Source organism: Perissodus microlepis, chromosome 5 (genome assembly GCF_051167445.1).
Source record: "Perissodus microlepis isolate ML-2025 ecotype Zambia chromosome 5, ASM5116744v1, whole genome shotgun sequence".
NCBI classification, from domain to species: Eukaryota; Metazoa; Chordata; class Actinopteri; order Cichliformes; family Cichlidae; genus Perissodus; species Perissodus microlepis.
Window position 1 is genome coordinate 729852 of NC_140465.1, and position 26378 is coordinate 756229.

General features: G+C 37.9%; 1 long non-coding RNA gene and 1 pseudogene across 2 annotated transcripts; both read left to right on the forward strand.

Annotated features, from left to right (window-relative positions):
• The first annotated feature begins 1753 nt into the window (after nt 1-1753).
• LOC146386334 (uncharacterized) lies at nt 1754-6920 on the forward strand. Its single transcript, XR_014800170.1, has 3 exons — nt 1754-2104; nt 6639-6687; nt 6856-6920. It is a non-coding gene; the product is annotated as an uncharacterized LOC146386334 (long non-coding RNA).
• A 3043-nt stretch (nt 6921-9963) lies between these two features.
• Nucleotides 9964-17535, forward strand: LOC146386335 (uncharacterized; annotated as a pseudogene). Its single transcript, XR_014800197.1, has 8 exons — nt 9964-11739; nt 12941-13150; nt 13268-14311; nt 14473-15606; nt 15725-15784; nt 15873-15963; nt 16130-16287; nt 16947-17535. The product of XR_014800197.1 is annotated as an uncharacterized LOC146386335 (transcript).
• The last annotated feature ends 8843 nt before the right edge of the window (nt 17536-26378 follow it).

A 26378-nucleotide genomic window follows, 5' to 3' on the forward strand; every position in this document is an offset into this window, starting at 1 on the left:
AAAACTGAAGTTGTGCTATTTGAACACCTTGCCTGCCTGCAGCACTAAAGGACTCCGTGAGAGACGTCTGTCTCGCCCTAGCAGCACCTGTCCCTGTCCTCCTCTTCAGTTCGCCTCAACATACGCTCGTCATATTCTGTGATATGATTTACTCTGAGGTGTTTGACAAGGTTAGTGATGTTGCCACAACCATACATGCCAACCCTCCCGATTTTTCCGGGAAAATCCCGAATTTCAGTGCCCCTCCCGAAAATCTCCCGGAGCCACCATTCTCCCGAATTTCTCCCGATTGTCCACCCGGACAACAAAATTGAAAAACCATATCGCAGAATTCATAGCACGGCCCAGCCAATTCCAGTTTCCAACAATGGTGGCAGCGACTTAGTTTTAATATTACTCTTATTTCTCTTTCTGGGTCGCAAAAAGACTTTTAACATATTTTCAGGCGAGAATGTAGCTGTGTAAACTTCAAATATCTGAGCCGACCGACACATCGTCTTCAAACCCCCGCGGTCTTTCGCTACTCGGGTTAAACATGAGATATAAGTCTCTTTGATAACTTAAAAATGTTCTTGTTTGGCTTTTTCAGTGTTTTATTTGTTCGTGAGTAAATCAGTTTGGCTGAGATTAAATGTATTAGATTAAATTAAATTAAATGTAACTTTATTAATCCCTCGGGAGGGTTCCTCCGGGGTTTTCACACAGCTGAATAAACGTCAAACAGAAAACTGATTAAACAGAAGTGTGAGACGGCCGAGAGCTTAAGTCAGCGCCCGGTTATATTTTAGATAGCAAGGAGCAGACGGCAGTTTCACTCCACCGAGGGAGCTCCCTAATTCTGAGGTCTCAAGGTTGGCATGTATGGCCACAACATCTCACTTTTTTTGCCATATGTATCGCAAACCATGTCTCAGCTGTTTGTGGAAGTAAAATACGTCCGCACAATTACGCTCAGCCATTGTTGTGAGTGCGCACGCCAAGGGGCTGTGAGACATTTATACAGCCGTATTTCGCACATGACTATGAAAGGCGGAAGAGGAAGTAGTTCCTTTGAATGTAGAAAATCCAAATGTTATAGTTTCTTTCCACTGTGTTCCTGTTAATGATAAACTACAAATTTACCCTAAACTACTAAAATATCGATATTTTAAAGTGAGAATCGATTCTATAACATAAGTGATTGGTATCGGAGGAATCGATATTTCAGGATCGATCCGCACATCACTACTATATAAAATAAAAATTAATTGAATTGAACCGGTCAAGACAATAGGTCACTTTTCCCTTAGTCTGATGATGTTGGAGATTTATTCCTGTAAAAAAGGTTAGGATGGATTTTTAATTTCACTGTGCCATGTGGTCAGATGAAATTCAATTCTATATAAACAAAACTGAATTACATAGGATGCTTTTTTCCAATTGTATCTTCAAGTAATTTTATTTTAACATTGTTCCCTATTTGAAGCTAACTCAAAAGGTTAAATATTTAATTGAAATCATCTGTAACACTGAAATGAGCACTCTCTGTGGGTGAATTACATTTCTAGTCTCACGTTCTCATTTTATTTCCTCAGCTTTAACGTCATTGAAAGTTGTCACCGTGGGTGAAAGTGTGAGGACAACTGTCTGTGATTTCCTGCACAGAGATGTGTGAGGCTGCAGTTGGGTAGATTATCAGTGTGTTATGTCTTCAGGAGTTGATTGCAATGGAAGCCTGTTGTACTTGCCAAGGAGCATATGCACTGTATTGTGTTTAATTAAAAATATTAAGTAGGCAGAACTCAGTTTTTATCAATTTGTTATTAGAACTCAATTTAAGTAACTTACCAGTACTTTTTATGCAAAAATGCTGATCAACTCAATTTATTTGAGTTTTTTTTACTTAGAAAGGCTAAGTAAGCTGGAAATGTTGCTTCTCAGTGCGGAAGGATGAAACGATGTGTTTTGAAAATGCCCCGTCACTACCGTCCTCCTCCCTCCTACGGATCAGTCCGCATGTTCATGGTGCATATGTTATGGAATATGTTGAGCAAACCTGGAAAAGCGTCAGCTCAAGATATTATTGTTGTCATTGCTGTGGATCTTTACCTGATACACTGACTTGGTGAGTAAATGTTTACTCTTATTCAAACTGATTTTGTGGCTTCTCTTAGTTTAGCACCAGGTTTATAATCTTGCTAGCTAGTTAGTGTTAGCCTAGCGTTGCTGCTGCCGCTGGGCTCATGTTACTTAAAAATTAACACCACAGTACGGTGGCCCCTAGAGACAAAGCACGTACAAACTCCAAAACACTTGCAAACTCCAAAACACATGCAAACTCCAAAACACTTGCAAAATCCAAAATACATGCAAATTCCAAAACACTTGCAAAATCCAAAACACTTGCAAAATCCAAAACACTTGCAAACTCCAAAACACATGCAAATTCCAAAACACTTGCAAAATCCAAAACACTTGCAAAATCCAAAACACTTGCAAACTCCAAAACACATGCAAATTCCAAAACACTTGCAAACTCCAAAACACTTGCAAACTCCAAAACACTTGCAAAATCCAAAACACTTGCAAACTCCAAAACACATGCAAATTCCAAAACACTTGCAAACTCCAAAACACTTGCAAACTCCAAAACACATGCAAAATCCAAAACACTTGCAAACTCCAAAACACTTGCAAAATCCAAAACACTTGCAAACTCCAAAACACTTGCAAAATCCAAAATACATGCAAATTCCAAAACACAACGGAAGTGCTCCAGGACGCTAGGGGCAGTGTTGAGCTCGATTTGCAAAATAAACGGCAAGTTTGTCTGTATGGGACGGTCTAGTCTCCGTCTCGCTTCCCAGGTTGCCTAGCAACCATGATACTAACCGCTGGAAACGTGTCATACAACTTTGTTTGACAGAAATGAAGGAGAACATATTTTGTTAATTTGTTTGTTTGTTTCTACAAGAGCTTTGTGTGATTTGATAAGTATCTGAGGCTGAGACCACAGGACAGTAAAACATGATTTTTGGGCTTCATTTCTGTACTGAACAGTCATTTAAGTTAGTTAGTAAATAACAATTAGCTAATGTTGTTCATGAGACTAAAGTCATATCACTTTGGTAATGTAAATATAATATGGCCAATATTATAGTTATTATATTAATCATTATTAGCTATTACAGCAGTGAACATGAACTCTGTGTCAAATACTGAGCCTCAGTACAGATTCAAGTTGCAGTTATTTATATGTCTTATCACCTTAAATCTTCACTCAAAGACAAGTGTCTTTGACAGTGTATATATAGGTGTATCATATATAAGAGACAAATGTTGTTCCTTCAGTATGTTAGCATTACTAAATTTGGCTCATTGCTTACATATATTTATAAAAAGAAAATGTACAAGCTGTGATAACTGTTTCTGATAAAATGAAGAGTAGGCTGATATATTGAATATTCCTTTATTGGGGGAGAAAATCAGACCATGTCATAACTGCTTTAAGTCACACAGAATAGATATCAGAGCCTTAAACAGGCTGACTTCTGCTAAATGGGTCAAACTGGGCAGAAAGTCTACAAACACATAACATCGTTATAAAATATGATGTAACACTATAGATCAACTTAGCTCAGAATATATAAAGCATATAAACAATTACAGCAATATGATGCAACAAACACAGCAGCTACTGATCCAAAATACTCAAAGCTTCATAGAACTGAAACAAACATTTATTTTTAGCTCCATTCTGCTGCTGATACATACTTTAGGTTTCTGAACATTAACCTTGTTGCTGCCTTTCATAGTGTGTAACTTGAAGGCCCTGAGTACTTTCTCCCACACTGAAAACACTGGATGATAACATTATTTGAACATTACCTAATAAGACTGATTCAGGACAGACAGTGATGTTAAACTTTCCTAGCAGTCCTTCACAAACAGGGAACAGTCTGTCTATTCTCTCCATCTGTCAGCTGCTGCTGGCTCTTCCTCCTCCTCTCCCTCACACACTGCTGAGTTTGTCCTGGTGGATCATCAGGGCTGCAAAGCCTCACAGATGATGTGCAGCAGTGGCTCCCTCAGTCTGTCCTCACTCTGGACACTTGCAGTCGTCACACATGGAAATCAAATGTGTGAGAAGCTGCAGGATTCAAACACAAGTGTAACTTATAAACACATGTTCATACTTTTATTCCACAATCAGAGAGAAAGAAACAGAGAGAGAGTGCAGGACAGACAGACAGGTGACAGTCTCAGGTGTATACACTGCTACACAACAGCACAAAAGAAGGAGGATTTAGTGTTTGTGTTATTACGAAACAAAAAGAGTTCCCAGATGGTCCAGTGGACACATGTGTGACTGCTGTGATTAAAGCATCTTTCTTTCAGCTTAACGAGTGAACCGTCAGCTCGTTCAAACACACGTTAAAGTCCGTTTGGCTCGACACCACCGAGCAGAGGCAGCAATATAACATAGCTAACATTAACAGTGCAGTGAATCCTGCTTGTGCCGTGATATTCAGGACTGCAAACCGAGCAGCATCACTGACTTTCAGCTTGTTGTGTTTGTGGATATATGACTGACTTTAATTATCCACAAAATCATCACATTCTCTGTAAGATTAAAGTCAACTATTGAACGGCGTATATTTTGAAGTAAAGGCTTTAAAACCAAGTTAGTACAAACATCACTAATGTCACATAACTTTCCCGACATGTGGCCAACAGTAAAGTTTTAATGTTCTTCATTATAAAAACATTTGCGCATAAATAAATGACATAATATTCAGTACTTACTTCTGAAAGTTTACTCTTCGGCGGCTCCGCTTCCGCCGTTTTTTTCGGCAAAATTATCCACACCACCGCCGCGCTATGAAATCTGGGATATGTTGGGCCCATCCTTAAAATTCAGGGAAATTAAGGACGCATTTGAGGGCCGCATTTCGAGCAGCCTTTTAATCGGGACAGCCTTCAGCGCGCCACTGTGACGTAATCGGCCTTAAAATGCGGCCTTTAAGGCTGCAGACCCTGAATTGGGATACAGCCCAAATCCGGTCATTGGTACTTCCTGGCTTGTGTAGTTACTAGGTAACAAAAGCTCAACACTGCCCCTAGCGTCCTGGAGCACTTCCGTTGTGTTTTGGAATTTGCAAGTGTTTTGGGGTTGGCAAGTGTTTTGTATTTTGCAAGTGTTTTGCAAGTGTTTTGGATTTTGCAAGTGTTTTGGATTTTGCAGGTGTTTTGGAGTTTGCAAGTGTTTTGGAGTTTGTACGTGCTTTGTCTCTATAGGGGCCACCGTACCACAGCCTTAAAAACCTTACATAAAACTATGTCGGTGAAACTTTCTGTTGATTGTTTGAAATAAAAAAGTGAGATAAGAGCCCAGACAAAATTTTTCGGGAGGTGCAGCCGTTAGGGGTGGGGTGGGGTGTGGCGGGTATTTTCAATCCATAGCCATAACTAACTAACTAACTCACTAATTATATATATCATCTCTAACCTTAGTAGCAAAAGACCGCAGGAGGGTTGAAAACGATATGCCAGGAGTTAGCTGTGCTCGCCCGCTCTATTGAGCCTTGTCCTCCCGGTCAGCTATTGCGCTGGTGGATAACAGAGCTCTCCGAAAACGTCGAATCACTTTTGCAAATATGTGATGTCTTGATAAATCGAGCAGATACTTGAACTTTACACAGCTACATTCTCGCCTGAAAATATCTTAAAAGTTTATTTGGTGACCCAGAAAGGGTAGTCTGGGGAAAAGGAGGATCGCATTTGTCGGCTGCGGTTGTCGGAGCCTGTGCGGCAATGGCGGAGGAACGCAGCTAAAAAACCTTTAAATATTACATTTTCTGGGTCACAAAATAAACTTTTAAGATATTTTCAGGCGAGAATGTAGCTGTGTAAAGTTCAAGTATCTGCTCGATTTATCAAGACATCACATATTTGCAAAAATGCTCCGACGTTTTTGAAGACGTCTATTTTTTTCATGCTTTGTGGCAGCTTTTGAACACCTGTGGCATCTATTAATGTCAAATCTAGCATTTCTTTAACAACATAAGCAAACTGCTTTTATATTTAACCACTTTTCTGTTTAATTACAATTTAAATAATAATATTAACAATAGTATTTTTTTTGTTAAAACGTGTTTAAAAACAAGTTTTGTTGTGAAAGCTATAATCCAGATTAGTAGCCTGTTAAATGGTTAAAGTCTAGGTTGGCCTTATACTTGAGAATAAAGTAATACAGCTTGTCCTTCTAAAGAATTAAGTTATATTCCACAGTTGAATCATAAGAAACATTATGTTACATATAAACACTGCCATATGTTAGATCTGGTCATTTTGCTTATAAGAAACTTTATATATTGGAAGTTAACTTTTAACAAGCATGTAATGATTATATTTAAATTAGGTGGTCTTTTTTAAACACATGTCTCTTTAGGCCTAAACTGACAGTGCCAATACCACACATTCAGACACAGTAGTAGATGGTGTTTTTAATACTATATGTGTTAGTCTAATTTGGTTGTATGGGGTCTACATGGACCTTCTGTGTTGTAAGTTACAATGATTGCACAGCCATTAAGGATCAAATCAGTTTCAGTTTTTTCTGTTTTTTCTCCCTCTGCTTGCTTCTTACTGTCTTTGAGGCTCGGGACCAGCACTCCTGTTGTTGGACAGAAAGACATCAACTCAGTGGTAAGTATTTTGGTTTTCCAATATATTAGCAATTTTCAGTGACATTTATATTAATCAGGCTGAACTTTCATCATACTTTAGATCAGCCTGTTTTACTTGTTGTTTTATTTGTGCTTTGGTTTGGGGAAGTTGTTTCTTTACTGATCTTTTCCTGTCTTCTGTTATTAGACTTGAGATATGACTGCACGATGCTGTTGCTGGTGACTCCAGTTAATTCTACAAGACATGCTGTGTAAGTAAACAAACAACAGTTTGTCTGCATTTCTTGAAAGATCACATCCCCCAAACTTAGTTTAGAGGGTCTACACTGTAAATAGTGAAGTCTGCAAGTTTTCTAACAGCAAAATTTGTTTTGTGCCCAAATCATTTTGCACATCATTAGAATGAAAGTTATTGGCCATGTTTGCATAGCCCTTTTTAAAATGATGCTTTCATGACATTATTGTGGGACATTGAATGTCACCTCTCCGGTGGGGAGGGAGCCTGAGATTGTCTAAATTGGAGTCTGTTTTATACCAAATGCAGAAAATTTTTTTAAGAAAGCAATTAAGTTCATGTTCCAAAAAAATATGATTGTTTGCTTGCAGGACACCAGGAGAGATGAGTCCTCTGTCACAGATGGTGTGGTCAGTGAAGGTCACCTGCAGGTTCAAGCTTATTGCATCTGCAACCCACATCCACTGCCACTGTACTTCAGGGAAGTTAAAGACTTTCTTCTGCACTTACATTTGTATCACCTAAATCCATGACAGTCATTCAGGCAGTAATGCCTGGACTGGAAACAAGCCATCCTTAAAATATTACAACATTCCAGCTCATGTGTTGGAATGCAAAACAAATGTGTTGTTTAAATCAGAGACTGCACTTGTGACAGAACAACAAATATTTTATTTTGATTATATAAGTAAGTACAAAACAAACTTGTGGTCGGCCTAAACTTATTTTCAGAATAATTAGATCTGAGACTTTGTTTCATTGTAAGATTATAACAGTGATGCAATATAATTGTTTGTTGTTCAGCAGAACAGTGTCCAGTATGTTGGCTGTTATACTTTGTTGTGTTTGAAAATAAAAGTTGGGCTCATTTTAACATCATTACAAAAAGTGTTGTTAATTATTTTTAATCATATTCAGGTTACCACAAATTGTTTTTTCATTTAGTTGACCTTGAAATGTTTGTCAGTAGGTAAACAATTAGTACTGTACAGTCAGAAATATCAAGTTATTCTTAATACTGCAGACTTGCAATGAATAAGTTGTCCTAACAGTCATCTTAAGTAAGCTTTACTTAGTTTTTTTGAGGCAACGAGTTTACATAGTTTTTTTTAGTTCTGTGAACTAATTAGATTTTACAGTGTGGAGAGATTTAATGTTTTGAGGTAATTGAGACAGTAATGTCCCTCCGTCCCTCTGATGTACTGCTGTGCATTCTGAATGTCTACATACAGACCCTGTGATGGTCAACTGAGTATTGAAGGCAAAAAAAGGACTATCATTAGCAGATCATTTTGGACATGAATGAAGAAAAATACAGATTTTTCTTTTTTCTTTTTTTTTTTTTAAAGGCAAAAATAAAATTGTAAAAATGAACTCAGACTGAGGCACTTACTATTTTTTTATGGACAGGAGCCTCAATTTATTGAAGTGTTTCATCTATTGTCCAAGATGATTTTTATAAGTTAATGGTGGAAAAACAATAAGGGTACATTGATATTATCTCAAACTGCTGAAAATGAACATTTACACTTTTGACAAACATCTATCCCCTCAACACCACAGTTACATATTCCCAACCTTAAAAAGATTATTTTAGATGTCCAAATGAGCAGGATCTTGGTTAGGATTCCCTGGGTCCAAACCACAGAAAAGCCAATAGTGGTTTGGATGACTGATGAGAAATGAAAAAAAAATAATGAAATCAAAATCACTCAAACTTTAGTGTTTCATCTGAATTTCTTTAGCCCTGACCAGAAAGTGAAAACAGAAAGCATCCAGACTAAAGCTCTGTCATTGCAAGGTGTTGTTTCTGAGTGGGCTGGGATTGCTCAGGGCTGATATCAAAACAATGCTTGTTTCAGTACATGTAATTTGTGATCTATAAAAATAAAATAGTTAGAGCTACACTGTAAAAAAAGTCAGTAAAATATACAGCAAAACACCGTCAAATTCCAACGGTAATGGAGCGTAAAACCAAAAACTTCCTTTTACTGTATTAAATAGATTGAATAACCGTTAATTGTGAGACTGGATAAAACTTTGTTTTTTACTGTAATAAAATGTTGAAATTATAAATATTTTCTGTGAAAACAAATAAATATGCATACATTTTACAATTACATATTGTAATGTTGAAAATGTCTGAAAAACTTAGATTTTACGGTATTATTTGAGTAAAACTACATCTTTTGGGGTTGTGCACATTGGAATTCACAGTATAAAGCTGTAGATTTTTAAGCAAACAAAAACATTCATTTTTACAGAAGCAAGATGTTAAAAAATAGGGTCCACCGTAATAATACAACCAGTAAATACCATTAAAAAAAAAAGCAAATATCAGCAGTGAAAGACAATAAAACAGATAGTATTTTTTTATTTTAGAATTCAGATACTGATATACAGATTAAAAGTTAGGCCTGCAGTATATCATTGTTAACCTTCTGATAAAAAAATCAACAGCAAAAGAAGATGTTAAAAATAAAGTTCATGGTTGTGAATAAAATTGATTTCAATAATCTTTTTTAATTATTATTTTAAAACAACTTTATGTTGTTGTGTTTCACGCCATATTATCAGACCACCTTAAGTGGGTCCGCCTTAAATTTTGAGTTTGTGTGATCGCTGTTGATTGGTAGCTAAACTGCTGGTAAACTGTGTACAGACGTTTTACGTTCGAATTGCAGAGAAAAAAAAATCTGGTAGCAACATTGTGCAGTATGAGCGAACCATTTCACCAAAAAAAGGGGAAGCAAGGCAAGATGTGGCTGCAGCGGTCTGCAGACGTGACTTCTGATCAAATTCGAACCTCCTCCTAAAGAAACAAAGAGCGACGTTACATTGCGGGATGACGTCACCTGAAAATGACCAATAGCGCCGCGCGCTGCTGAGCTGTGTGCCAGCCGCTCTTTTTTTCATGCAGGAGACTCAAGTTGGCTTCGCTAACGGACACAGTTTTGAACTCGTATATTAGCGCCATTTATTGCTGCTTGGACCACAGCATCTTCGGAATTTGTAGACATCCTGGCAGCTTACAATTAGTTCGAGGTGAGGTGAGTACATGCAACTTCAAGTTATCTCTGTTATAAAAATCCACCAGCCCAGCGTTTATAGATAATTTTAGCAGTTCGTTTTTTATGAGTGAGGTTGTGAATTTAGTTAGCATTTGTGAGTTGAGTTAGCATTACTGTCTTGAGGGAAGCATTGCTCTGGATTAGTTTCTGTGTTTGGCGTGCTTAATTCGCTAGGGAGGAATTACCAAAGTACATGGAGTTATGTTAACCTGTAATTTCTGTGGTAAGGTAGTTCAGTCATCAGGGGGCTACGTGCTTCATTGTAAACTGCATCGGAATGAGCCACGTTGTTTCTTTTGGTGTATTGAAGCAGGCTGCAAGCAGACATACACCAGGTATGGCGCGTTTAAGGCTCATTTTTACCGAAGACACTCTGCCCCCACCCATGTCACTGGTGTGGCGGTGGTTTCTTCGTTTACATGTGCAATGGCGATGTGTGAACGTCAGTGTCAGAACTCTAAAGAGTTAATAGCTCATCTGAAGAGCCATATTGTGAAAGGACACGTGGTCACTTGTCCAGTAAGAGGATGCACAAATACCTTTAGAGTTAAATCATCTTTTACTGCTCACATGTCACGTAAACACAGAGTTTTCAGACAGCAGCATTGGTGATTTATATAGAGAGTCTGCATGTCAATCATCATCTGTTCCAACCACATCAGATGACTTTGTACCCTTGATTTCCGAGCCTGCTGCACAGTCTATTACAGATGAAGATAACATGGAAATGCCCCCTGAATTCTGTGATCTTTTTCTGAGAAACGTTTCACTATTCTACTTAAAATTGCAGGGTCAGTTTCTACTGCCTGCTTCAACCATACAGAACATTGTGGAGGAAATGCAGAACATACATGAGTTGGGACAGACATACAGTTTGGGTAAACTTGCATCACTGTTCAAAGATGACACATCATTATCAGAGGAGGACATCAACAAAGTCTGCGAGTCTGTCAAAAGCTATGATCTTTTTTCTGCATGTCATACCGGGCCATTGAGGACAGTGCACTCCAGAGCTCAGACCTTTAAAAAAGCCTTCAACTATGTGGAACCAAAGAAAATATTTTTAGGGAGAGATGAAAACAGAAAAGATAGGTTTGCCTATTATGTGCCTTTAAGAGAGACTTTGAGATGTCTGCTAGAGTCTGATCTGTGGCAGAAATCAGAAGAGCCCTCTACTGAGCCTCCTGCTGATGTTCTGTGTGGCATAAGTGATAGTAAGCTGTTTAAATCAAATGGTTTTTTTTGGTCAAAACCCATCATGTCTCAAGCTAGTACTCTACCAGGATGCCTTTGAAGTCGTTAACCCTTTAGGCTCTGCAAGGACAAAACACAAGGTATTAGCTGTATATGCATCAGTGGCAAACTTGCCACTTCATGTACGCTCAGACACAGATCGCATGTCTCTTGTCTTACTGTGCAGGGAGAAAGATTTTAAAGAGTTTGGTCATGCTAATGTGTTCTCTGAATTACTGGCAGACTTGAAAGAATTGGAGGACAGTGGGATTGTTGCATCAGATGAAACTAGAGTCAAAGGAACTTTGTTTTGCATTGCTGGTGATAATCTGGGTTCTCACTGTATTGGTGGCTTCACTGAAAACTTTAGTTCTTCAAAGTACTTCTGCAGGTACTGCCTGATAACGAAATCTGAATTTCAGGGTGCTGACCCAAATCTGTGTGGACCAGAACGTACCAAAGAGAACTACAACTCTGCTGTTGATCGCCTCCAGATTGACAATACACCAGACGTCGAAGGAGTGAAGTTCAGGTCAGTGTTCAATTCACTGAAATACTTCAACGTTTGTATGCCAGGCTTGCCACCATGTCTAGGTCATGATATCTTTGAGGGAGTTTTGGCTTATGATGTGGCACTGTATCTGAAATACTTCATAAAGAAAAAAGCATGGTTCACTTACTCCACTGTGAACCGACGCATCAAACAGTTTAGTTATCATGCCTCTGATGCTTCTACAAAGCCATCTGAGGTCAGTCCTCAAGCAGCTAAACTCTCAGGACAGGCTGTACAGAACTGGAACTCCCTCCGATTGCTGCCTCTCATAGTTGGTGACATAGTGACAGACCCCACAGATGATGTGTGGAACTTAACTCTGCAGCTGAAAGATATTGTAGACATGGTGTGTGCTCAGAAAATTTCAGTGGCTCAGGTAGCATATCTTGATATTCTTATTCAAGGATATTTAGAGTCAAGAAAAGCTCTGTTCCCAGAATGCAACCTGAGACCAAAACACCATTTTCTACGCCATTACCCAGCACTGATTCTGAAATTTGGCCCACTGATAAGATTATGGACAATGCACTTTGAAAGTAAGCACAGTTATTTCAAGAGGTGTGCCAGAAATCTGAAAAATTTCAAAAACCTCTGCCATACACTCTCTGAAAGACATCAGATGTTTCAAGCCTATCTTGCAGCAGGGTCATTGTGTCAATCTGTCTTGAAAGTCAAAGATGGTTCTCCATTTTACTCACTGCTGTACAGTAAAGCCATTCAAGAAGCAGTTCAAATGTTTGACTTTACTGAAACCAATACAAAGGTCACAGTAGAAATGATGTACAAGGGAACACAGTACAAGAAAGGACACTTCCTTGTCACAGTTTGGTGAAGTAGTTCTCATTTTGATTAAGAATGACAGTGTTTATTTTCTGGTGTCGGTGCACGTGACAGAATACCATTCTCAGTATCATCTGCACTCAGTGAGAAAGGAAAAAGAAAAGATGCAGTGTGTGAACATCATTGACTTAATTGATTTCTATCCATTAACATCTTACATGAAGTATGGGTACCAAATGTTTCCATTGAAACACTGTGTGCTGCCACAATAATGGTGCTGTTAGTTTGGTACTTACGAAACACTGTATAAAAGTGTAGTATCAAGCAAGATCAGCTTCATATTTTAAGACCAAAGGTACCACTTGGTGTAAATTGACCTTTATTTACATTCTTTTATCAGACATCTCGGAAATGGGGGACAGCATAAGGAGTTCCATTACTAAGGTGCTGCCGGACCTGTCTGCCTCAATCCTTGAAATTGTACTGGAGGCACTACAATCATTAGGAGTGGAGACATCTGAGGACTTGCAGTTCATCAGTGAGACTGATCTGAACTCTGTCCTGAGACCAGTTCAGGCAAGAAAACTGCTGGCTGCCTGGAAACAAACCAGTAAGTATTATGATTTCATTGCACAATAGCCATGAAGGGCTTTCTGTTTTTTCTATTATGCTTTGGCCAAGGTCCAAAAAGTACAATTAATCTATTGTTTGTGATATTGTTTTACAGCACCAAATATGGAAATTTCAAGCCAGGCCAGCATATCGTCTCTATCTTCTTGCTCCTCATTTTCTGCCTCCCCCTCACCCAGTCCAATATATTCTCTAGACTGGGTAGATAACTTTAGAATTCCAAGTGAAGATTTTCCAGAAGACTTGATCCAGTGTCTTCAGAGAGAGAAAAGACCAAAGCCTCGATTGCGGAGGGAGATGATCCGCATCATTGTGAAGGAGATGATGAAAGCCTGTGCCTCTCCAAGTAGAAGAGCCTCGACTGAAATTGCAAAAAAACTGGTTGCGATGTATCCCAAGTCACTGCAGGATGTCATAGAGGGGGATGTGGTAGGACAGGGGTACCACTCTTTGGTAAAACAGATTCAGGTACGAATTGAAAATGTGAAGAGGTCTACTTCACCAGTGTTACAGAAGCGCAAACAGGGAGGATCAGATGACACCGATGAAGTGACACCTGAAAAGCGAGCATCTGTTCAAGACACATATGGCTGCATAAAGTGGGACATGAAGTTTTTGCCAGTCAGTGAGACACTGGAAACCCAGCAGGAGAAGAAGGAACGTATGAAGATTCTCAGTGAACAGACAAGCTTCAGTCATGAAGAAGTAAAAACTCTGATGAAATGCACCTACTCTCAGCGCAAAGCAATAAACAGCGGAGCAGACATGCAAACCCTCAAAGAAGAGTAGCCTTTTTTGTTTCAGGCGATTGGAATGACAGTCCATTTTGAAGAACTTACTGGGGTACCGCTGAAAGAGACTTTCCTCACCAGTCTGGAAAAGAAGGGAAAACGGCTTCTGGACTTTCTGAAAACCACTTGTGCAGACAAGAGCAAGCGTGTCTTGGAGGCTGTCATAAAGCTTCGAATGCAGAGGGGACAGCTGAAGGGCTGCTCAGAAGACGTGAAAGATATGATGCTCCTCCTCCTCTCCTATTTCGATGAAAAAGAGGAGACCCTCTTCCACTATGTTGATGAAACATGTCTGGCAAAAGAAGTCCAAGTGGAAAGCCTGCCTGTGACACCATGTATCATTGTTTGTGGTGAGTTGAAAATCAGTACAGTGTGCACAGAAGTGCACAGAACCTAAGCTAATGCAAGGATACGCTATATTAAATGTCTGCACTTTCACTATTTTAAGACACATTTGAATGGTAAAGGGGGTTTTACAGTTAATTCTTTTACACTTGTATTTTATTCCAAGGATCCTCCTGCTTTGCATCGAGACTGTTCATGCTCAGCATTGACCACAAAGTTGTAAATGACCAAATAACTGACTTCATCTCTGCAATCTGTCTGATGCTTGGTAGCTACTACTGCCTGAACATCCACTATTCCCTGGAACTTGGCTCCACACTTAAATTTCTTCAGAGGTAATTCTTTTACTTTTTTCCCTTGCCTTTCCCTTTCTTTTTCTTTTTTTTTCTTTTTTCTTCATTGTATAGTGTTTTATTATGGATTATTGTGTTTATCAAGGTGTTTCTTCAACATTAACCCAGAGAAGGGAACAAAAGTTGAAAAAACTAAGAAGAAGACACTGCATGTGAACCCAAGAGTACTCACCCTCATCGCCGATCTCTGATCACGAGTGGCGAGAGACCGTTTAAAGACATTTTGAACAGATCGGTACAGTCAGCTTAACTGTACCTTGACTGGGAACTACTGTGTTGTTTATGTTTTCAGTTATCCCAGCTGATATTGAGGACTGTGCTCTTACCTGATTTCTGTTATCACAGGCATGCTTTTCAGATGTTTTGACCATATATCTTTAAACAATCCCTCTAACTAGGGATTGTTACTGAGAACTGTACTTTTGAGGTTTCAGAGATGTTCTATATTCTATACAACAGAGTTTAAACTATTTGAATTTTGTATTGCCCTAATTAGCAAACAAGTTAAGTGTTGCACTGAACTGTTAACATTGAAATTTAAACAGCACTGTCTGTTACAAACATTACTTGACTTTAACTGTTATTATAGCATTTTGTAGCTGTACGTTTCTGCAAAAGTGATGTCACAAGCTTATGTGCTTGTTCAAATTCATGTTTTCCTGACAATGGTTAATATACATTTGTTAGTTGACTTTAAGTGTAGAGCTTAAGCAGTTTTGGCTTTCTTCTTTTCATAATGCCAGGAGAAGCTTTAGATGCTTGTTTTGCCTTTATTTGTTTAAAGCAATATATTTGACTAGCAGCAAGTGTGTGGAGGTCAAAATATGTTCAAGACAATAAAAATGTCAGTGAAGGACATCTGAAATTTTGTTGCAGTGGTTTTCTGATGCATGTGTTTTAAGGTTTAAGGGTGGTGGCACAGCTAAGACCCAAGAGTCTCTTTCAAGGTTAGTAAAGTAAACAGATTCAAGAAGATATTTTACACATTTCTTTGTTGTCTGTCTCTAAATCTTATTTTGTCTTTATTATGATTAAAAAGGTTTGTTTTGTTCCTGCCCTTTTCAGACACTGAATTTGAGCAGAAACCATAAGGATACTCAAAGGACCTGTGACTCTCAGGAAATGGTGAGATTTCAGGTCCTAATCTTTTTTTTCCATTAAATTCATTTTCCTTTTTCCCTTTACAATATTGCTGTTTTGTTTTTGTAAACAGCATCAAATGAGAGGGACAGATGAAACAGTTTCAAGACAATGGCAGCAAAAACATGCTGAAGATTGAAACAAACCTTGGCTGGAAATATTTGGTATGTGTTTTACCGTAAATCAAATTGTTGAAAAACATTCAGCTACACTGCAACACAGGGAAACTTGATTTGCACTTATTTTGTTACTTTAATTTCTTGTCTCATTATTTTTGTCAGTTATTATTGTTTATGGTGTATGCCCTTCTTGTTTTCTTTCTGAATGCAGAAGGTATCTAGCCAGTCCACAATGAAAGCTTCGTTGCACCCCATGAGTCTTCTGGCAGAAATGATGGCGCCTGTATTCTTTGGTTTCCCTAAACATCACACCCTGCCTGTTTATACGAGGCTCTTCAATTAAGTCTGCACCCAAAGATTCAATGAGAGGTAAGCAGTGGTATTATTCAAGTTTTGCTAAAGAAAGATGGACAGGAGACACTAATCTTAATCAGCCGAGCTCAGGTTCATGTCCAGGTGAGCAGTTTCATACGCTATAAAATGTAGATTGAATGATAGGTCTCATCACCATGCATTCAGCCATTAACTTCAAGTTCTATGATAAATCAATAGGAAACTTAAATACGTTTTCCAACAAATTATGATTGTGATTAGGGCTGCGTTGTCTATGTATCACTTTTACATAAGTAGATTTAAAGGATAACTATTGCCAAAACGCAACCTGGGCTGTTTTTTTTTTTTTTTTGTTTGTTTTTTACTGTATCAATTTTGATGCGCTCAAATTTATGCCCCGGCCCGCTAGTATTCCCATTCACTGGCTATTGACCACAAAACAAAATCACGGTCAATCTCAAAAACGGCTCGTTTGTCATAATTATGCTTTTAGATATGTTTGTCTCGTTTACAGTTTAAAAAAAAAAAAAAAAAACAGCCCAGGTTGCATTTTGACAATAGCTATCCTTTAAGAACTGTATATTTTACACTTAAGAAATCATTTATCATTAGATCTGTTTTTGGCAGCACGTTTTGTTCATTTCTGTGCATTTTGCTCAAGCACTGATCAAACTTTGTCCATTTTTTTGCTGCAGAGGGGATCCTGCCAGTACAAAGTGAACTCCTGATGGACATTGAAGTACTCCTGCAGAGCTTGTATCTTCGACACCACGCGCATTAGAAACTCCACTGAGTCCTTTCCTTCACCAAGGCAGGACCCAGTGACTCATTACTGTTGATAGGTCAGGGGCAGGTAATATTTTGTTTCATGTTTATTCATTCCTCCATGGATTACCAGCCATATATATGGACACATGCTGTATTCTCAAGATCTATGCTGTTTTGTAGGAATAGAGAAAATGATATGTTTAGTCTGTTTTCAAATGGTATGTCAAATTTTCTCATTGTTTATCAGTAATATTCTCTACCTTGGTTGTATATGAGCATCTTTAGATTTTTCTATATTTAGCGGTTGCAAATGTAAAATGTACGGTAAACCATTTATGTTCCTCATATTGTACTGTATTTTTAGCGGTAAAAAACCGGCAGCTGTGGTTGCCAGGAATTTACCGTAAAATGTATCTGGTCAAAATAAAATGCTGTAATTTGTTATACAATTTCACTGTGTTTTTTACTGTCAAAGGTTTTAATAAGGTTTAACATATTTCTGTTATTTTTACAGTTATTTACAATAATAGGGTCTATCCTATTACTGTTAAATTAACAACAAATTACTGTAAATATTATTATATTATAACTTTTTTTTTTTACTGCAAATATCCGTAAAAAGCTATGGAAAGTTGCATTTTTTTTTACATTAAATTGCTGTATAATTGACAAATATATTTGTTTTTTTTATCATGATTTTGGTAAAACAATACGTTGTCTACCTTAAAAATTAGGGTTACAAAACCAGTATACCGTATTGTCTTTTACAGATTCCACATTTTTTACACGGTATATTCCTGGCAACCACAGCTGCCGGTATTTTACCGTAAATTTGACAGTTTTTTTTTTACAGTGTAGATCAGGTGACCCTGAATCATCCCTTAGTGCATCATGGGACAATCCCAGCAGTCTAGACCACAGCATAACTGAGTATTTCTTTTTCACCCACCTTTTTTACTCACCATCTGTTTATACGTTAACCATTAGTTATAAATCTTTGGCTCTCTTCCACAGTACGCCTTCATCTTGTCTTCCTCCCCTGACCTCCCCTGACAACTGGCCACTAGCTGAGCCTGGTTCTGCCAGAGGTTTTTTCCTTCCCACTGTTGCCAAAGAGCTCAAATGGGGTCATATGATTTTGGCGGTTTTCTCTGTTTTGATTGTGTTATTTTAGGGTTTTTACCTTACAAAATAAAACACCTTGAGGGAATTGTTGTTTTGATTTGACACTATATAAATAAAATTGAATTGAATTCATATTCAGCATTCTTTGACAATATATCCACAATCCACCTCCTCTGCACATGTCCAAACCATCTCGACTTTGCTTTTGTCTTTTTCTCCAAAATGCTCAACCTGATCTGTCCCTCCGATGTAGTTATGTCTATCTTGCTAAATGGTATATGCACTGGTTCTTATACAGCGCCTTTCAGTGCCTTATTCGACCAGCCACTTTTTATAATGTCACTGCTTTCTATCAGTCTATCTTAATGAAATGTTGTAAGTTCTACAATCTAATACTACTAATCAGTCGAAAAATATTTTTTTAATTTGTACAATTTAGTCAAGTAATAAACAGACCATGCCGGAGTTTTATCATTCAACTGCTAATATTAGCAATACTGACTGATGGTACTATAAATATGTGTTCATGTGTGGATTTGCACATGCACCTTTAAGACAGCTGCTATTCTAGCTTTGAATCAGAGGGTTTGAGACATTGGTGAAACGGCTCTGGATTATTTTGTTTGCAAAGCAAAGGAATGTCTTTCTGATTTGTATTAATACACGACAGCTCTATTGTTGCTTAGTGCATTATTCATTACTGGGTTTTTTGTTTTGTTTTGTCATTTTACAACTTTAAGTTGTAATAACTTCGCTAACATAATGATGAAGTTATAACCGTAAGCTAGCTAAGGTTTTAGTCAAAAGCAAGGCAATACTTCTCATTGCTGTTCCTGGTGAAAAATGCATATGTCAAGTTCAGACACTTTTTTTCTTCTGCTTCTTTCTCCAGTTCAAGCCCTAACATTAATGATTTTCGTCAGTTCTAAAGTGGTGGTTTGCTTTCTAAAAAAATGTTCCTATATTTTCTTTTTTAAGCCACAAATACCTCCTTTAGGCAACAGATCATCCTGGTTAGGCTTAGAAATGATGTGTTTTGGGCTAAAATACACCTTTAAAAAATACAGTGCTTTCACAGAAAGTGTGCAGAGCATACCTTTTCTCATCCCCTATTCTGGCTGTAATGCCATGGGATTTAAAAACTTGTGACGTTTTTTAGGTGACACCAAGAATTCTCTGTCACTGCTTTTACAAAATAAAGTCTTTTCATTTGTTTATTTGTCTAGCTCAGGGGTAGGGGTACACTGTAAAAGAAGTTGTAGAATTTACGGTGAATTACTGGCAGCTGTGGTTGCCAGAATTTCACCGGGAAAAATAAACTGTAAATGTAGAACACAAAACGGTATACTATTTTGGTAACCATAAATTTCACAGTAAATAATAATTATTTTATTTACAGTAAATGACTATGAATTAAAAAATAAATTGTAAAATTGTTTATGGGTAATTCATGTGAAAACAACAGACATTCTGTTAACCTGATTACAGTCTTACTTCATTAAATATAGTGAAACTGTATAAAATAATACGGTATCATAGTAAAAAGTTGAATATTACGGTAAATTACTGGCAGCTGTGATTGCCAGAATTTCACCGTGGAAAATATAGTGATAATATAGAATACATAACGGTATGCTACGTTGATAAATGTAAAATTCACAATAAAGAATCATAAACCTGTTCATGGTAACTCATGTAAAAACAACAGACGTTCCTTTAAGCTGATTACAGTTTTGCATTGTTAAATATAGTGAAACTGTATAAAATAAATATTAAAAAGTTCAATATTACGGTAAAATACTTGCAGCTGTGGTTGCCAGAATTTCACCGTGAAAATATAGTGATAATGCAGAATACATAACGGTATACTTTGTTGAGAAATATAAACACAGTGAACTTTGGTTTTTGCACAATAATTACATTGAAATAAAAAAACTAATATAATGTAAACCTGTTAAAATACAATTTTAATAAGCTTGTTTACCGTCTCCTATTGACAAAGCACAGAAGAGCTGTATAATACAAAACATGTTTTTTTTATTCAAAAGTTCATATTTACAGTAAATTATTGGCAGCTGTTGCAGCCAGAATGTCGTCTAAAAAATTAAGCTCCAACAAATGAGGCAATAAACATAATAGGGCTAACTGGCATAAAATTTACATTCTATGACTTTTTGTTATAATTTGCTAAAAACATTAATAAAAACCAGTAGAGACAATGATTAAATTAAACAGTTAATATTAAATAATCAAATTAATGACTAAAAAGGTGTCACGGTCCTGGGTCGGTGACCCAGTGTTTTGAGTTTCTTGTGTCTGAGTTTTTGCATTATGATCTTAGTTCTCTTTGTTGCCCCAGTTTATTCTTTAGTCTAGTGTCTTAGTTTGGCTTTCTTGTATTCTCTTTAGTTTTCTGAGTATTTAGTTAGACGCCCTCTGTGTCTCCCTGTTATTGTTCTATGTTTCTTAGTTGCTCTGTCTCCGCTAGTCAAGTCTGCATCTATGTTACATTTCCTGTTTTACTTTGAAGGTCTGTGTCCTACGTGAATGTATTGAGTTTCGCTTCCCTTGGGTCTCGTTATGTCTGATTTCTCCCAGCTGTGCTCCCCTTCTGTGTCTCATTCCCCTCGTTATTTCCCAGTATATTTAAGCCCTGTGTTTCTCTGTGTCAGTGTCGTGATCTCCCTCATGCTGTGTGTGATTCTCCGTGTGTTTCCTGGTGAGCTTTATATTTAGTTTTTCCCGGTTTAGTTTTCTGTAACTTGTGATCTGTTTTTCCAGCAATAAAGCTGTGCTTTTGGAGTTTATCCCCGTGTCCCCGTGAGTTTGCGTTTGGGTCCAATTCCTGCCTGCCGCACAGCCGAATCATGACAAAAGGCACTGATGTAATTAATATCAAACTCAATACAACCAAAAACAAATAAGTACATAATAAACAGTCAAAATTTAAAACACTTGATATTTGCAGTGGATGACAAAGTTTCTTTTTATCCAGACTTGATAGTAGAGGGCTTTCAGAACAGTCTCTGATGGTGTCTGAGGAACTGGAACAGGTTTTGGATCCAATGTGTTTGAGGACTTGCATGTTGTTTTTCAGATGCTCGGTGTAGACTAGCGTTCTTTCCTTGCAGTCTGAAAGCAAATACAAAGCACAATAAAGCAAACTGCCCATTTCAAAAGCAAATATACAATCTTACATTTAATAGAGCTGACACAATTAATCGTATAATGATTTACAATTGTGATGCATTGCAATGCCGAGATAAAGCATTCTTAATCCATTCAGAAGAAACTAATCGATTATTAAATACAGTCAGGATCAAAAGTTTAAGACCACTTGAAAAATGGCAAAAAATTATCTTTTGCATGGTTGGATCTTAACAAGGTTCCAACAACATGCAACAAGCAGAAATGGGAGGTAGACAACATTTAACTTACATTTAACAAACTTAAACTGGGGCAGGCTGTTTTATAGCTGATCTAAAGTTTAGGACCACATGCCTTTAAAAGGCCAAATCTGTGCAAATATGTGGATTCATTGTCATTTTCTGTCAGGTAGTCGCACTGTCATGATGTTCTGATGGCAAAAGCAAAAAAACTTTCCTTTTTGAACGTGGTCGAACTGCATAAGCACGGTCTCTCACAGCGTGAGAATTTGGAATTTCTTAAATGATCCTGGGGGTTATGGAACAAAAAAGTCAAGTGGAAGACCCAAAAAAATCCTCAACCCAAATTAAGGCCATTAGTGGTGCCGACTGCAGCAAACGGCATCTGCGACTGAAGGGCTTCAAAAACAAATTCGCTGATGAGAAAAAAATGTAAACTTGATGATCCTGATGGTTTCCAACGTTACTGGCAGGACTAGCAGATCCCACCTGAGATGCTGTCTACGCGTCACATTGGAGAGAGCGCCATAATGGTCCGGTGCTTTTTCTTTCAGTGGAACAATGGAGCTTCAGGAGGTGCAGGGGCGTCAAACGGCTGCTGGCTATGTCCAGATGATGCAGAGAGCATCCCTCATGACTGAGGGCCCTCGTCTGTGTGGTAACGACTGGGTTTTTCAACAGGACAACGCTACAGTACACAATGCTGCAGGACAAAGGACTTCTTCCAGGAGAATAACATCACTCTTTTGGACCATCCTGCGTTTTTCCCTGATCTAAATCCAACTGAGAAAGGACAACAGTTCCCGACAGTAGACGCCCTTCGTGTGGCCAGCTTCACCACTTGGAGAAATGTTCCCACTCACCTCATGGAAACGCTTGCATGAAGTGATCAACAATAACAGCGAACCTATTCATTACTGAGTTCAAGTTTGGAACTTTGATTTCTGTTTTGGGGTTTACCCATGTTTTTTGGAGGTGTGGTCCTAAAATGTTGATCAGCTGTAAAACAGCCTGTTTCAGTTTAAGCTTTTTTTTTTAATAAATTACATGCCGTACTCCGATTTCTTCTCTTTGCCTGTTGAAGCTCTACTTGGAACCTTGTTAAGATGATTTTTTTTGCCATTTTTTAAATGGTCTTAAACTTTTGATCAGGACTGTACAACTTAAAAATAACAGCAATTTGTTTTCTTCAGCCACATACATCACAGTGGACCAACAATGCAGTCTGTGTTCAGACAGGTTTTGAGCAATAAAAAAAGTAGCTTATATGTAACCTGCTTTATTTGTTGATGAAAACAAACAAACTGAAATGAATTTAGCGTGATGCATTGGGATATTGTATTGTATTGTTGACATGAAAATTGCAATTGAATTGAAATGCAAGTAGGGCTGGGTACCAAAACACGATACCCGATATATATAACACGATATAGTACTGACTGAAAACATTCACAAGGCAGTGGCGTGTCTAGAAAATTTTTGTTGGGGGGGCCAGGTAGGGGCACAGATTTGGAGAAGGGTGGCAGATGTAATGTTAAAAAAAAATTCTACCAACCGTTAACCATAATTCAATAACCCTATAAACATAATAACCGAATGCGCTTTTAACTCTTATTAGAATGAGATTTTAACCACTACGGTGCAAAGTTTTTAGATACTGCGTTGATAAAGTACAAGAGATACAATCAGTGCTTTGTCAGTGTTTACTCAGCACTCAAGGAGAGCAGTATTTTTACTGACATGTAGTGCACATATGTTTTGGACAAAAACATTTTTGAATATTAAAATACGAACATTTTTAACATACAATTGGCAAATTAGCCAATGCAAAACTTTATCTGCCTATTAAAAAAAGAAGATAATCTTCTCACAAACTGGTGTTTGATTTTGAAACAGGAAAAAAGTGGGGAAACAAATGAAAAGATTAACATTTGAATGAAACCTGAAAGCAAGTAAATACTTTCTATGCTGCGTTATGATAAACTTTGGTAATACTGATGTATAAAGAACAACACTGGCTGATGATGAAATACAGTCAGCTGGCATGGTGACACTGCCAGTATTAACCCTTTCAGGCTCAAATTAAACTTTTTGTTGCTAATGCACAACCAAGTCCTGCAGTGGTACTTCTGAGTAAAACAAACTCATAAAATATGTATGTAGAGTAATCGGGTTGTTAGTTTTTAACTGTTGCAAATCAGCAACGCCTGCCTTGAGAGGGTTAACCTGCAGGGCTGGACTGGGACAAAAAAAATCGGCCCGGGCATTTTGACTAGAGACCGGCCCACCAAGTATTAAAGCCATAAAGCCTTTGAATGAAAACAGACGCTGTTGTGACAGTGATGTACAGTCTTGTTGGTATATGTATGATTTCTATACATTTTACGTCAGATAAAAACTTTGTTCGCAAGATTCAGATAATTATTTAATTAAAGCTAGATATTTTAAATGAGAATAAGAAAGACAAGTATTTCTTTGTGCCCCCCTCTCCCTGTTAATGCCCTACCTGGCCCCCTGGCAAAACTTTGCTAGACCCGCCCCTGCACAGCTATCAGCTGTCAGCTACATAGAAAAGGATCTGGTTTCAATCCAGTTTCATGATTGAAGTAGCAACAGGAGAAGGAGGGGGAGAGAATGACAGAAGAAGAGGCAGCTGTGCAGTGTAAACACACAGAATAAATCCAGCTTTGTGTCTTTTTCCATTCTGGCTAAAGTACGGGACAAACTGCGTCCCTACTCCGCTCAATACGAAACGTGTAATATTTTCTGTGAATGAGGGACCATTCCATTTTTTAAGGAGCGGTTGGCAACTCTACTAACTAACCTTATGAATAAAATAAAGTTCACTATCAGTAACATCATAGCACCCGCCCAGCTGTATATAAACTCCGTCATGCTAGCTAGTACGCAGTACGAGTTATTGTAACTAATGGTAAAAAGTCAGCACAGCGAAAATAAACTACACCTAAACCTAAACTTGGTTTATATCTGACCCAGACAGACTGCAGGTCATAACTTCTTACCTGAAGTTCAGTTCACCTGACACTCGGACTGGCGGCCACCTCGGGTCTCTCCTCCTCCTGCCTCCCCTTCCCTCATCCACCTGCTGACCTCTGTGGAAGCTTCGCCATAGCCACCACCAAACAACTGAGTTATTCTTCAGGCATCTTTTTCACTGTGAGGGCCTTGCGATGGATACACCAGTGAGTCCATTGTATTTCCAGTGCGAACTGGTGAATTGACACAACTATTCCGGCGACCTGTCATGGCTTTAGCACCATCCATGTAGACCCCAACACACCTTTTCCAATCCAGCCCATTGTCTTGAACAAATGCTTTCAAGAGCTGGAAAATGTGTTCAGCTGTAGTTCTGGTCTGACGTGACTCACAGAACAAAAAGTGCTCTTGAGCTGTACACAGTAAAAAACAGAGTGTCAATTTTACACTTAGAGAGTTGATTTTAACTCTGTTTCAGATAACACTTGGTCCCACTCAAAATGAGAGTAAAATTTACTCTATGGCCAGTGTTAACCTTTTAGTGTTAATTCTACTCAGTTTAGTGTCAAAAATAACAAAATGTGTAAAAATATTTAACACTGAGGGTTATTCACACTGTTTAGAGTAATATGATTTCACTTTATAGAGTTATTTTTTAGTCAAAATTAACTCTAATGTGTAAAAATATTTCATTTTTATTATTTTTTCATATTTATCATATGATGCTATATATCTAAATGGCTGTGATCTATCCTATATTATGAAAATAACTACAAACATACAGGTTACAGTAACAGCATTTATTATGCATCTCATTTCAGTGTAATTTAACGTAACAAAATCTTACAAATGACAGTAGCATACGGTACTATGATGCTCACCAGAGAAAGCAATATGGGACCACAAAGAGAGCGTAGTCATTCACTCCATATGACAATTGTATGTCAAAAGGCCTGGGATAATGCAGGTTGTCAACATGAAAGACAACTAAATCTTGCTTTGTCCTACTTTGTTGATGTTTATATCTAATGTAAACAAGCAAACTGGAAATATTTGAAACATCTGTATCTCATCGAGCTGAAGCGAAAAATAGCAACTACTTTTAATGCACTCGATCGGTGTGTTTTTAACATCATCTGCCATGGCTCCTATTCACCATAATTTAGAATAGAATAGAATCAATTCAACTTCTTTGTCATTGCACATGTCACAAGTACAAGGCATCGAAATGCAGACACTGTGTTGTTGGAAGGTCAGCTTTGTCATGATGCATGTTAACTGTTTGTCTAATAGTAGATAGCTGTTTGCCGACACAATTCAATTCAATTTTGTTTATATAGCGCCAAATCACAACAGCAGTCGCCTCAAGGCGCTTTATATTGTACAGTAGATCGTACAATAATACATACAGAGAAAAACCCAACAATCATATGATGTGGGGTTATGAAGCTTCTTGTGCTTTGACTATGGGTGTAGCACAAAACTAAATTGCTGACATCGACTCCTTTAGTTCCTTTCATTGTCTCAGAAAAAAGTCAACTGGTTTGTCTTTCAGCACTGTGTGCTTGGTTGGAAGATACTGTCTGACATGTGATGGTTTCATACAGTGATTACTGAGAACATCAACCCATATTACACACTGAAACCCGGGCTCATCCTCGCTCCCCCTCCAAAAGAACCCAAAGTTGATGTAACTCATTGTTTTGCATCGTTTGCTGCGGTCAGGTGCCATAGAAGTTTCACTGCTACTGCTAAAGTCGCTGCTAGCACTTGTGCTGAGTTCGCTTTAGTTGGCTTCAGTTTCTGCTGTGCTGGTCAAAATATTCACTGTGCTTCTCATTCTGATTCTTC